Below are 14,925 nucleotides of genomic sequence, written 5' to 3'. Positions count from 1 at the left end.
TACTTTGATTTGGCTACCGATATGTGGAACGACTTAGCTGAATGCTTTAATGAAGGTAATGGTCCTCGGGTCTTCCAATTACAGACTCAATTGACCCATCTTCAACAGGGTGATAACTCTGTTTCTTCCTACTTCACTAAATTGAAGTCTTTATGGGATGAATTAAAAGAATTCCAACCCATCTCAAGCTGCACTTGTGCTGCAATGAAAATATTCTTGGATTACTATAACCAAAATCAAGTGCTCCAATTCTTGACTTGCTTAAACGAATCCTATGCCTCGGTTCGAGCTCAAATCTTGCTCAATGAACCCATGCCTAACCTGTGGATCGTTCAAGAAGAACGTCAAAGGTCTCTTGGTTCTACTAACTTGGTTCCCGTGGCTGCTGCTGCCAGTTCTACTAATCCCTCACGAGCCAAGAAACCAAGGCCTTCGTGTTCTAATTGTGGCAAACCAGGCCACTTAGTCGACAAGTGTTACTTCCTACACGGATTTCCTCCTGGTTATGGAGACAAAAAGAAACCCGAAAAAGGCAAAGCCAAGGCAAATCATGCTTCTTCCAGCAATGCCAAACCAGACTCGGATGGACTCACTGTCAATGCTGATCTTTCTAACCAATGCCAGCAATTGATCTCCCTCCTAAGTCAGCAACTTAGCCACAACAACCATCCTGAACCCACTCATACACCTACTGCTGTCTTTAATCTTGCAGGTACTCATTTTAAATCCAATACTATACCTTGGATAATTGATAGTGGTGCTACACACCACATGTGTTCTAATATAGCTTGCTTTTCTACATTTACACCTATTTCATTTCCTAAATATGTCTCACTGCCCAATGGACAAACTGTTACTGTAAAAAATATTGGAACCGTGCACATTAATTCTAAAATCATTCTCCATAAGGTGTTGTACATACCAAGTTTTCAACTGAATCTTTTTTCAGTTTCTGCATATATGGATTTCACACCTAATTCCATTTTATTTCATCATAATTCTTGTGTAATTCAGGATCCTACTCTGAATGTGGTGATTGGGACAGCTGAAAGATATGGCAAATTGTACTTGCTTCAACAAGACAATCTTCCCACTGCAGCAGCCACTGTTTCCCCTTTTGTTTTCAATAAAACTAGTGTAAACCAATGGCACAATCGCCTTGGACACCCCTCTATGTGTATTTCAAATTTCTTCAATAAAGAACATAAGATTTTACATAAAGATTCACATTTACATTGTCACATTTGCCATTTGGCTAAACAAAAGCGTTTGCCATTCATTTCCAACAACAATTTTCCAAGAATGTGTTTGATTTAATTCACATGGATATTTGGGGTCCTTTTCATATAATTAGTGTGGAAGGTTACAAATATTTCCTTACTATAGTTGATGACAAATCTCGATTTACTTGGCTATACATGCTCAAGAATAAATCTGATGTCCAACATATCATTCCCACCTTCTTTAACATGGTTTGTACTCAATTTTCAACAAATATAAAGACTATCCGATTGGATAATGCCAAGGAACTAAATTTACAATCTTTTTATGCCTCTAAAGGCATAATAAACTACCACTCATGTGTGGGAAGACCACAACAAAATTCGGTTGTTGAAAGGAAGCACCAACATATATTAAATGTTGCTCGTGCTCTTGGTTTTCAATCTAACTTACCTCTCATTTATTGGCCTTATCTAGTTCAAACGGCTACTTACCTCTTAAATAGAACTCCCTCAAAATTATTCAAAGGTATGACTTCATACCAAGTACTACATGGTACTACCCCAAGTTATGACCACTTAAGAGTTTTTGGGTGTCTCGCCTATGGCTCCACCCTTACCTCTAAACGGCATAAATTTACATCAAGAAGTCGAGCTTCTGTGTTCATTGGATATCCCCAAGGCATGAAAGCCTACATACTTCTTGATATTGAAACAAAACAAGTTTACATATCACGGGATGTTGTTTTCTATGAAACAATTTTCCCCCTCTCATCTACAACCTCTCCTTGTGAAATCAACACACTCTTTCCTGATATTGTACTTCCTACAAATAAATCAGTACAACAGGCTGTTCAAATCTCTCAGCCTATGACTATACCCGCACCATCATCTAGTGCCAACAAACCATCTGATGCACCTAAACCAGCTGCTGCAAATCAGCATGCTGGTGCAAAAAAACCAGTCGATACTGCTACAAAAATTGGTGCATTTCACCACAAAATATTGCATCCTGTCCCAGCATCCACACCCGCACCTCAAACTGGTGCACAACAACAACCTGGTGCACATCCACTTGTTGCACCAGCACCACAATCTGGTGCAAATCAACATGTTGCATCAAGCAACTTCAATGACATTACACAACTTGCTGATCCAGGCACCAAGAGTCTCAACCCACCTGCCTATATACCAGCAATCCCATCACACTGCTCACCAGTTCCTGGTATTAAAAATACCACAGAACATGCAACCGTGTCAATCAACAATCCCACAACAGCCTCTCATATATCTGAAAGTGCATCTGGTTTTCCTACACCTTTGCCTTCAGTATCCTCCCCAAAAAATTCAGTTCCTCACTCCATCACAAGAGTTGGCCGAACTGTCACAAAACCAAAAAAATTGACAGATTACATCTGTCATGCCTCATCTACAGCTCATCCAATTGAGCCTTTTCTCTCATACATCAAATTACATCCCCAATTCAGAGCTGCTGTCCTAGCAGCCTACTCTGAAATTGAACCACAAAGTTATGCTGAAGCTTCTCAGTTTCGACATTGGTTACTAGCCATGGATAAAGAAACGGATGCTCTTGAGAAGAATAACACTTGGATTGTCACCAAGTTACCACCTGGTCATAAGGCCATTGGGTGCAAATGGGTCTATAAAGTCAAATACAATGAAAGTGGAGCTGTTGAATTTCAAAGCTCGCCTAGTCGCCAAAGGATTTACTCAACGACATGGCATTGATTATTCTCAAACTTATGCCCCCGTCGCTAAGTTCAACACTCTAAATATTTTTTTGGCTCTTGCAGCCATGAACAACTGGAATATCCACCAACTTGACATCAATAATGCCTTCCTTCATGGAGATCTCCATGAAGAAGTCTATATGAAAATTCCTCCAGGATACAAAGCACCTCCCAACACCGTTTGCAAACTAAACAAAAGCATTTATGGTCTCAAACAAGCCTCTAGGAAATGGTTTAGTAAACTAAGTCAAACCCTCATCTCCGATGGTTTCACTCAATCCCTTTCTGACAATTCTCTCTTCATCAAGAGAACATCCAACATCTTCTTAGCCATCCTCATATATGTGGATGATATTATTGTTGCAAGCAACAATGACCTTGCTATATCCCATTTTAAGACCTATCTTCATGACAAATTCAAACTCAAAGATCTTGGAACCATTAGGTTCTTTCTTGGACTTGAAGTTGGTCGAACCAAACATGGTATCTCCGTCTCCCAAAGACCATTTACCCTACAACTTCTCAAGGATACGGGATACATAGGCACCAAACCTGCCTCCACTCCCATGGAGACCAATCTCAAATTAAGCAACTCCAAAGGGAATCTCCTACCTGATCCCACGGTTTTTCGAAGCCTTATTGGCAAACTCATATATTTGACTATAACAAGACCTGACATCTCCTTTGCTGTCAATCACTTAAGTCAATTCCTAACTAGCCCCCGGGTTCCTCATCTTCATGCTGCACATCGCATCCTACAATACTTAAAAACCACCCCAGCACAAGGCTTATTTTTTTCATCTACCACAACTCCAACTATATCTGCTCATGCCAAGACTAGTCTCTCCCATTCGAATGTCCAAATATCCTTTTTTTCAGACGCTGATTGGGGAACTTGTCAAGACACAAGGCGCTCAGTCTCGGGATACTGTCTCTTCCTAGGCAGCTCTCTTGTGTCATGGAAGTCAAAAAAACAACAAACTGTTTCTCGGTCTTCTGCTGAAGCAGAATATCGAGCTATGGTAAATGCTACATCTGAACTTACTTGGGTTATTGCTCTTCTAAAAGACTTTGGCATCAATCACTCCAATCTTGCTCTGCTCTACTGTGACAACACCGCCGCAACCCACATTAGTGAGAATCCGGTCTATCACGAACGTACCAAGCACGCGGAAATTGACTGCCATTTCATTCGCGAGAAGGTTCAACAAGGCTCCGTCAAGCTACTTCATGTCTCTTCCCAAAATAACCTCCCCGACATATTCACCAAAGCTCTTCTCCCAACTACTCACAAAAACATTGTCTCCAAGATAAGTTTAATTAACATCTACACTCCATCTTGAGGGGGGCTTTTAGACCAAGTTGAATTAGTTAGTTAGGATATGTTTTGGTTGTTAGAGTCTTGATTCATGTAGCTAATTCTGTTACAGTTGGTTATTCCTCCAACTGATTATCCCTTGTTGTAACCGAGCTATATAAGGCTCATTCCTTCTCTTTGTAAAACTTAATCGAGCAATAATAAAGAACACACTCTGCTTTTGCTCTGTTCTCTCCTTTCTCATAATAAGCAAATGAAAAAATGCAATAGTATTCTCTAAACATATTAATATTATATAAATAATATTTATTCTTTCAAGTGTACTTTAACAATATACAAATATTAATATGTCATGGTAAATAAGCAGATTATATTGCACTAAAAATTAATTATATATGTGCATGAGTTTACAATTGGAGAACCCTTGATCCTTTACCCTGATACAATTATAATCTCTCAAACCAGCTTTTATCTTTGTCACAAAATTTCTGTATATTAAGACTATGTATTCTAGCCTTCATTTACAAACTTTACATTTTGAATAAGGTTATTAACAGTTTATATTTCCTTTTAATTCCCACAAAACTTTGTTTCAAGCTCTCCGAGCATTCAGCACGGCTGAAATGAAGGGCCCCATTTGGAGGATAAAATCAAAAGGAAATTATATTGTATACCCACTTTACTTTATTTGTTTTAATTTTTACCTCAATAATTTTTATATTTTTTTAGATATACCCACTTTTATAGATGATGTCCCCATTAGACCCCTTAGGTGTTCTGTAAATTATATATGCTAGACTTAAGTAAAGAGTGAGGGTATATTAGGCAATCCACTCAAAAAAGTAGGTATATTTTAATAAAAAAAAACAATATGAGGGTATTTTTGATTAATGGATACAAAAAAAGAGGTATTTTTCAACTTATCCCTAAAATCAATGATAATTACTAGGCACAATTCATTTACCGTTATCAATCATTGGAAAAATGATTCCTTCAATTATCATATCATTGTGTGGGCCATAGAGAATATATTTCTGTTATTGTATCAACCAATAGTGTGATAGCTTCTAGTATATTCTCTGTGTATATAAAAAGAAACATTCTCTATTGTATTGAGAGTAGTGAAGTGTAATTACTCGGTAATATACAAAGGTTTATCAATTCCTATTTTTCTCTGTTTTAGCTTGTATCAAAGCTAAAAATCCTCTAACCTACCTATGGAAAATCCAACCTCAGCTGAAATGTTCTCTGCATCAAACCCTATTGACGCATCGCCCACTGCCTAACTAGTTAATCCACCAGTCAGCTCCCCAGCTACAGCCATACAACCTTCTCCTTTCCAAAGCTTAGCCCCTCTTACCATCAAACTCGAGAGAACAAATTACCCATATTGGAGATCGCAAGCCCTTCCTGCACTTCGTGCACATGATCTTGAAGGGTATGTACTGGGAACCAAACCATGTCCACTACAGTTTGTGGATAACACATTCGGAGGCCCTATTCCTGGCGAACCTCATCAACTCAACCTTAGGTATGCTATGTGGAGACGTATAGAGCAGTCTATCCTCAGCTAGCTTCTCAACTCTATCTTCGAATCCATGTTTGGACGTGTGATAAGTTGTCTTACCTCTTTTGATCTATGCATCACTTTGGAACATCTCTACACTACAAGTTCTAAGGCTAGAATTTTATAGTTGCGATTTCAATTGCAGTCCCTAAAAAAGGGCAATCTCACTATACATGATTATATTATGAAAATGAAAAGCATAGCTGATGGTTTATCTGCTGCAGGGCAATTAATTTCAGATGATGATCTCATTTTGTACATATTGGGAGGCCTTGGTCATGAGTATGAGGTTGTTGTTATGAACTTAACCTCAAGACATGATCAAGTCACTCTGCAAGAAGTGCAATATATGCTGCAAAGTCAAGATATAGAATTGAACAACTCAACTCAACCCCTGGTGACTCTTCCATGCCTGCTACTCACCTTGCCACACAGATGCGCAGATCTTTCAACATTAGAAATCTCACACACATCCCAAATTAACCTACTGGTGGCCGCTCCTACAACCCTAGTGGTCGTGGTCGAGGCAGAGGACGATCCAACAACAACAGACCAATATGCCAACTGTCGGATATATTTTACCAGGATCTAGATTTACTAACAAGTATGTTTCATTAACATCCTACTATGAATTCTAAAACAATGAAATAAACACATATAAAGTTTAGGAAACCTTACATTGGGTGCAGCGGAATATAATGACTCCTTCCGTTCAGATATCTAGCCCTTGATTCCTTTCTGTAGCAGAGCATTATCAATATTTGAACCTGGATCTCTTTCTCTCCTTCCTTTGATGCTGATTCTCCTTCTTATTGGTTGATTTTCCACAGTCTTACACACTATGATTGAGATACCACTTGATGTGTGTGGGCACTCACTCATTCACTCAAGTAATTCGAAATTTAGAGAAGAAAAGAAGAGAGAAGGTGGCGGCTAGAAATTTTCTGTGAAGGAATGAGATGTATCATCTTTTCCTGAAGCCATCACTACCTATTTATCGGTAACCACTTAGGTTTAGGTTAGATTTATTTGGCATTAAAATAATGAAAAAATAAATGATAAAAGCCTACAATAGTGGTCGGCTTGGGCTTTGGATATTGGGCCTCACTTATGCAATTTTGTTGTTTTATCATTTCTGCATCTCATTTTCGCAAAAACGCCAATTTCAAATTCAACCATTTAAATGCCAATTCTAATTATTTAATAACTAAAAATTAATTATTAAATAATATTGTCATTTAATATATTTATTAATTAGACATATAAAGTCTCTTAATTACTAAATAAACTTAGAATCTCTTTTCTTTACATTTTCGTCCTTGCTTAGTGAAAATTCATAAAGTAGACATGGTCTAACTTTAGAATTATAATTGATTAATCAATATCAATTAACTGAGTCTTACAAGCAGTATGGTCTCAACTAGTATGGGGACCATGGGTCTATATATCCAAGCTTAAATTCACTGGCTTATTAATTCTTCGTTGAATCCACGCATAAAACTTAGAATTGCACTCTCAGTATATAGAACGCTCTATATGTTCCACGATATAGATATGTCATTAGTTATCCATTGTTATAATCCTAATTTGATCAATGACCCTCTAATAGATGATCTACATTGAAAAGGCACTAAGTTACCGTTACACCTTCAATGTATTTTATCCTTAAAACACTTAGCTCCGTATAAATGATATTTCAGCAAAGTGAAATGAGATCTCCACAATTTATCTCTGTTTAAGGATATCATCGTTTCACTTCTAAATCCCTATAGAAGTTATAGATTCCATATTTATGTTAGCGCTCCCACTCAATTATACTATCATGTTTCCAAAATGTACGTATCATCCTGACCCAAAAGTAGGCTTAACTAACAAATCCAAGAACATGTATAATACTCTTGAGATCGAACCTAAACATATCAGGATTAAGATCATTTGATCTAGGATCAACAGGTGATATTGAATTGAATAGATATTACGGTAAATTTTAATATATCTAATCAAAGTTCAATATCGGTCCCTTCCGATGTATACTCCATACATCCGATGCTGGTAAACTTTGCCAATGTCCTGGAAAGGACATAACACTTATCCAAGGTGTAAGAATACCTATCGCTGATTATCATGTCAGTCTAAATCCAGTGAACTGACAAATCAGGGAATAAACTTTCGAACATATAATTAAGATTATATTCCACTGTGTTGACAATACTATAATCATTAACAAATTGATATGTTCTGGACTTAAATAGAATTCATACATTATGTAAATAATCATGAAATAAATCATGTGAACCATGCAACATTAAATGTTATTTCTGATCTTTATTAATAAGTAGATCTGATTATATTGAAATGAATTTTATTTAGGGCATAAAACCCAACAAACTCCCACTTGCACTAATATAAAACAAAAGGTGCATTCAAATAATCTCAACACCTTGATATACAAATCAAGTGTAGTAGTAGTAAACTCCTCGTAATAAGATCTGACAGGTTGAATTCAACACAACTTTTTCTCCACCATTACTCTTCGTTAATCACAAAATATTATCTACTCTTTTGGGATACTGGATTCTATATCTTTGGCAACTACTTTTGGTTATTCAGGAAATAACACTAGTAGTTAAGACAGGTTGGAACAGTGCCACAATTGTATAGAACTTTCCTTGGACTGAATAAGTACCTTTCCTGCAACTTTAACATTCAGTCCCTCTCTGGTGGCCTAAGAGACTTCAGATAGGTTTTTATACTTCTCCAAAATCACTACTCCACCCCCAGAGTAATCACCATCTTATCAGCAGACTTTCTAGCACAAAGGCAAGTCTTGAAATCTGATGTGGTGTAGTCTAAGAGTTTTAAACACATCCTTATAGACTAACATATAGTTCCTCTTCTTAATCTTAAGATTTACTTGATTGTCTTCTAATGTTCTTCTCCTGGATTAATCTGATACCTACTCATTACTCCCACTCAACAGCATGTGTCTGGTCTAAGGCATACTAAAGCATATCTGAGACCTCTCACTGTTGATTTAAGAAATTCTTTCATGGCTTTATCTATTCTGGAATAGTTGAGACTTTTCCTTAGATAAATAAAATCTATGCCTAGAAGTCGAGAAGCTTCTATAGATTGCCATTAGAAAAGAAAACGCTCCAACATCTTACTAAAGTAAGTTGCTTACATTAGAGTAAGTAATTACCAGGTATACCATAAGCCATAGGTTTAGATAAACTCAAACCTATAATACTAGGAATAGGAAGTCTTGTTAAGTCCATTGAATAGATTTATTAACGAAAATTTCCTTTTATGTCCTTGTAATAGAAAACTTTAGGTTACTCCATGTGAATGGATCAAACTATCACTACTCCAAAAATTAGAATTAGTGACATTTTTATTAGTGACATTTGTATAAAAATGTCACAGTAATAATGATTTAATAACGTTTGTATAAAAATGTCACTTGAATAAAAATATATGACATTTTAATTACTAACATTTTTTTTGAAATGTCACGGCTAATGTATTTTAGTGACATTTGATAACAAATGTTACTAATTTGTGAATATTTACTTTTTAGTTTCATTTATAAAATGTTACTAAAATAGATGAATAGTTACATTTGTGAAAATGATACAAAACATTGAATTTAATGACATTTGAAAAGTGTTACTACAGCTAATCGATTAAGAGCTTTAGAAAAATTGGGATTAGGTCAACAATCGATTAAGCGCCATTTCTCCGTGCCGAAGTTCAGTAGTTACTTCCGTGCTATTTCGAAATCCAGCAATGAATCTGGTGCAATTTTGTAGGTCCTGGTCCTCGACGATTTCTCAATTGTGCACCAGTTGCTCCGCCGCTCATCATCCTTGCCGTCCAGCAACAACCACTTCCATTTCTAGAGTAAGTAATGTTTGTCTCATTGATATTGTGATTTTTAAACTCTGAATTTATTAAAATTGCAGAGCAACTCCAACTCTCTCTGAACGTAACCAAAGGGACTCAAGTCTCTCTCTCTCACAAACAATAGAATTCAAGGTGAGTTTTCATCCACTTATGTGTTTATAATATTTTAAGTAATTGTTAGTTTATAATATTATTATTATTGAAATTATATTCCTTGGAATCATTTTTGTCATTTTATAGATCTATGTCTTTTGATATTGTATTATAGTGTTGAAGTTGTATGTATATTGTTTGATAAAATGCATGTGTGAAGTCAAAACCACCATATCATGCTCCTAATCCAAGCCACATACCACCACAAATGTATGTATTTTGTTATTAATTTCCTCCAGGGAAAGTTTCCAACTTTATGTCTTCGTACTTTAGATTGATACTCTATTGCTCAAAAGAAAAAATCTCAATGTGATTTAGTTTAATCAGTAGGAGATGAATAGTTTGTTATTACTAATGTCTTATCAAAATCTTTCAGCATAATTTGGATGATATGACTAGTGAAGTATGCATGATTATTAGATTCATAGAAGAAAATCTTGGATAGGATGATATTCAACTATATTAATTACTGCAATTTTGATTTTTTTTTAAACAAACTGCAATTTTGGTTTGGTTATAGAAGATTTCTACATTTGATTTACTTTGAATTTAAATGTTCCTGGTTTTTAGGATTCAGACTGTATTAACTAATAACATGTGAGTTATTGAATAAACTTAAATATTTTCTATGCTCTTGGGACTACAATGACAGCAAACAATGGACTTGTTGGAGGAGTGGAAATTCTTGTTTCCAATCTCAGCAGTCTTCAGGTCTCCGCTGCTTCTCTGGAGCCCTTCCACTAAACCCATTTTCTTCCATTACCTAGCTGGATGAGCTATTTGAACAAAAGGGTGAGGTTGCCAAATTTGTGTCAGATGAACTTGAAAAGGTATGGTGAAAACTCTTCTTTGGTATTTTTGTAAAACTTCAAATACATTTTGTGTAATTACTTTTATCTTCTTTTATTAAAATTCATTACAAGATAATTCTTTAGTCTCTCTTTAAAATAAAACATTGAAGTTTCTGCTGAGTGTTGCGCATATATGTCAAAATGCTATTATATTTTTGACTAAATAGTCATTTTAAGAACTTGTAAACATGGTTTGTAAGAATTATAGTAAGACAATACAATTATTTTTTTTGTTTTTAAAATATCATTTCTAAATTTGATTTATGTAGAATGGGGGGAATACAACAGGCACCCCAACCATCATGGCTTCCATTTTGTTCCGTTAGTAACATGTATGGTGTAAAGATATATGCGTGCATATTCATGTATATTTGTCTTAGATATTCAGTGGTAAGTTGGTACCATTATTTGATAGTTGTATCTCTCTCAATGCTTGTTGTTGAAAATGGTATACATTTGTGGTTAGGTCCTTTAAAAGTTTCATACCATTTTCATTGTCATTTGGATCGGAGATGAGGATCATTTTTGTTATTTTCTCTGCAGAGTAATTAACAAAATTTATTTGTAGTAGCAAATTTGGTATCTTATAGCCTATGATTTTGTTTAGTTTTTCTTGTAACTAATATTTTTAGTGTGTTAACTCTTGTAATACTAATACATTTTTTGTAACTCTTATTAATATTTGATTGTTGGTTTTGTGTTGGGTGTAGCTATACTTGCTGGAAGATTTCTTATTAGGAGCACATTATCTTGATCTTAGCTACTGTATTGAAATCTTTATGTTGAAATGTTTGCTGCTATTGCTGCCATATCAAACAGAACAAGTTGCAGAAGAGGACTTACATCATCGGGCAAGTTACAAAGTATTGAAGAAATACTAAAAAGCTAAAAGGGTTATTTGGATAAATGTTATTGCTAAAAAGATGGTGATGTTGAGGGATCATCTAGTTATTTCTTTAGAGATACGAAAAAGAGATTATATCCATTTATTTAGAATTATTTTTTGTATGTACATTAATTATGTTAATAAAATAATTATAAATTTGTCTGCTTTACCATTTTCATTATTCTTTATAATAATAAATCATAATTATTTTTTAAATAATCTGGTTTATAGTAACATTTGAAAAAATGCTACTAAATTTGTTTATTTTTAAAGAATTAATAATTTTTTTAATTTAATTTATAAATAACACTGACATTCTCACTAATATAAAGATATTGTGACATTTCAATATTTACTCACACTGGAATATCTTACATTTGTGTGAAATGTTACTAAATCAATAAATGTCACCTAATGTAGGAATTAGTTACATTTTCTAATGTCATTTATTCCCATTACTAAATCAATAAATGTCACCTAATGTAGGAATTAGTTACATTTTCTAATGTCATTTATTCACACTGGAATATATAGTTCTCTTGGCTTTCTTCTTAGCTTCTTATCTTGACAATCCATTACTTGTTTAAACTCACAATGGATTTTAATCACTAGTGTCTTCCAAGTCATAAGAAGTGAAGTTCCTGAAAACTCTCCCACTACGACAAGGTACCGTGAATTATGTATAAGAAAACTAAATGGTATTAACTTCTTCGGTTGTGACAAGACAACAGAGACAGTGGGATCATCATATGTCAAATAAGATGATAGAACACTTTTGGAATCAAGAAAAAAAATATCTCTTTTATTTGCTACTTTATTTTCAGACTTAGTCATTTTCTTAGAAAAGTAGTATTTGTTTAAAGAATAATTAGCTTTTTTAGTCCCTGTACTTATGACACTATACTATGATGCCCCTTAATTTATAAGTGTAGTTAAAAATACCCCCTAAAATATATCAGTTGGAATAGTATAATCCTTCTATCTAATTCTGTTAAAATTGACTAAAGTTGACTGCTAAATTAATAATGTGGCATTATACATAGATAGTAGTTGAAAAATTATATACCATTAGGAAAATAAATTACAAGTCATAAAAATTACAATCACAGGAAAAAAAAAATGAAAAATAACATCCAAAAAATAGAATATCATTACCTTAATTTTCCAAAAATCTCATGTTCTTTCTAGTGATATCCATCTCTTCAAATACTGTAGAATCCTAATTTTACACATTTTTCTAATTTGAACTGCTAAAAAATGATTGGAATTATTTTAATAAAATTATTTTTATTAATTTTTTTTTAAAAGGTTATGAAATCATTTTTTAATCATCTTTCATTGTCAGTTATTATGCCACCTCATAGTCAATTTTCCCTCTAAAAAGAGATGAAATTACTACTCTATCCTTTGTTATAATACCACATCATCAATACAAACAGTATTTTTAAACAAAATAAACAGAAGGACTAAATGTATGCATATAAAATTATACAAGGACTATTTGTAACAAGCTGAATAGATTAAGGGGCATAATAGTATAGTGTCATAAGTACAGGGGGTAAAAAAGATAATTATTCTTGTTTAAACAAACACTTTCTTATCTATTGACTATGGGATGTTCCACCCCTAATCACTTAAAATAGCTAACAAACATGCAAACCATGGTTAACAGTTCTAGCTTTTCTTAAGAATTCGATTAGGTCATCCATGAATCTAGTAATGATTTACGTTAAGTATACAACCATTGCATCATTTCGAAATTGTATTACCATAGAAGGATTTAGGCAACGACTAGTAACTAATCATCAATATGCAAATCGAAATTTCTGGGGAGGTGAGTTTGGATATAATTCAATAATCAATTTATTGATCTTTGAACTGCATATCTACTAACTATTTTTCCACCCCTATCAGTTCGCAAGATCTTTAACCACTTACCTTAATGGTTTATCACCATTGCTAGAAATTCATGAAATTTCAAACATTTCAAATTTCTTTTGCATAAGGTAAAATCTAGAGTGATCGTTTTAAGAATACAACGAAAAACTCATATCCACCCCTGAATGTACATCCATCTGCGAATGAGATGAACTACTTTCAGTGGATATAGGCATATTAACTCTTTGCAGAGATTGATCTTCTCAAAACCACTATGAACAAGATACAAATGCCATAGATTAAAAAAAAATGTGGTTGTGTCTTTTTGATGACTTAGGTTTAGTTACATCAAAGAGTTCTTAGAATAGTGCAAGTGGATCCTGGTCACAGAATACTAAACTCATATTCCATACAGTTTGAATCCATTGATAGAAAATGGTTATTAAACACTTGTGAAAGTGTAACTGTATTGTATTAAAAATTATTTGGAATCTAAAATTTAAAGTCAAAGACTTAAATTTATACCAAATATACATGAGTAATTCTTTCTTGGACCACCACTACTAATTTAACTCTAAGTTTGATTGCCCATACAAGTAGGAGATTTCTAAGATTGAGGACTTATATCATTTTGGAATAGAATTTTGGGATTATAATCATATGCATCATTTAATTCTTGAAGAGAAAAAATAGAATGACATGAAATGATATATAGACCTTTCATCCAATGATATGTTATTAAGCTAATTCGAAATGAATAAGCTAAGAGGAATTAGGATAATTTCGTTTATAAATAAGAATCCAACGATGCTTCGATTAGCGAGAGTCAAAGTAATCTTATTTATACAATCTTCTTGTTTCATATTGTAAAAATACTATGTCATCAATTGATGAACAGCTAGATGTTGCATATACAATATATATCTTTCGAGATCTAACACTAATATGTATGTCTAATGGTGAAAATCCATTAGGGATTTATCTCATTAGAAAAACAAACCAAGTTAGATCAACAATGAAGATTCGAAATTAAACTACAATTTAATAACAGAAAATAACATGGTTCAATATAAATTCATACACAATTCAGAAATTATTAAACACATAGCAAGTAGGAATGACAAGTGAAAATACTAAAACATACAATCCTAAATAATTTCCAAGGTTTTCAACAAACTGATATCAGTGTCCCGTTTAGGCGAGAGTCAAAGCTACCATCTATTGAATAGTGTTGTCAACTCATCTAAAATGATAAACATTCTAGCAACCTTTTATTCGATCAAGATTGGAATCCAGCGTTGTTCCGTTTAGGCGAGAGTCAAGGCAATTCTATCTTATGAGCTTCCACCATTGTTTCATATTCTGTAAGTCAAATACAGTCGCCACCATTAGGGT

General features: G+C 34.0%; 1 long non-coding RNA gene across 1 annotated transcript; it reads left to right on the top strand.

Moving 5' to 3' along the window:
* Positions 1-9,485: 9,485 nt before the first annotated feature.
* Positions 9,486-11,792, top strand: LOC115702551 (uncharacterized). Its single transcript, XR_009685187.1, has 3 exons — positions 9,486-9,894; positions 10,568-10,745; positions 11,477-11,792. It is a non-coding gene; the product is annotated as an uncharacterized LOC115702551 (long non-coding RNA).
* The last annotated feature ends 3,133 nt before the right edge of the window (positions 11,793-14,925 follow it).

This window comes from Cannabis sativa, chromosome X (genome assembly GCF_029168945.1).
Source record: "Cannabis sativa cultivar Pink pepper isolate KNU-18-1 chromosome X, ASM2916894v1, whole genome shotgun sequence".
Lineage (NCBI taxonomy): Eukaryota > Viridiplantae > Streptophyta > Magnoliopsida > Rosales > Cannabaceae > Cannabis > Cannabis sativa.
This window is presented reverse-complemented; position numbering and strand designations above follow the sequence as displayed.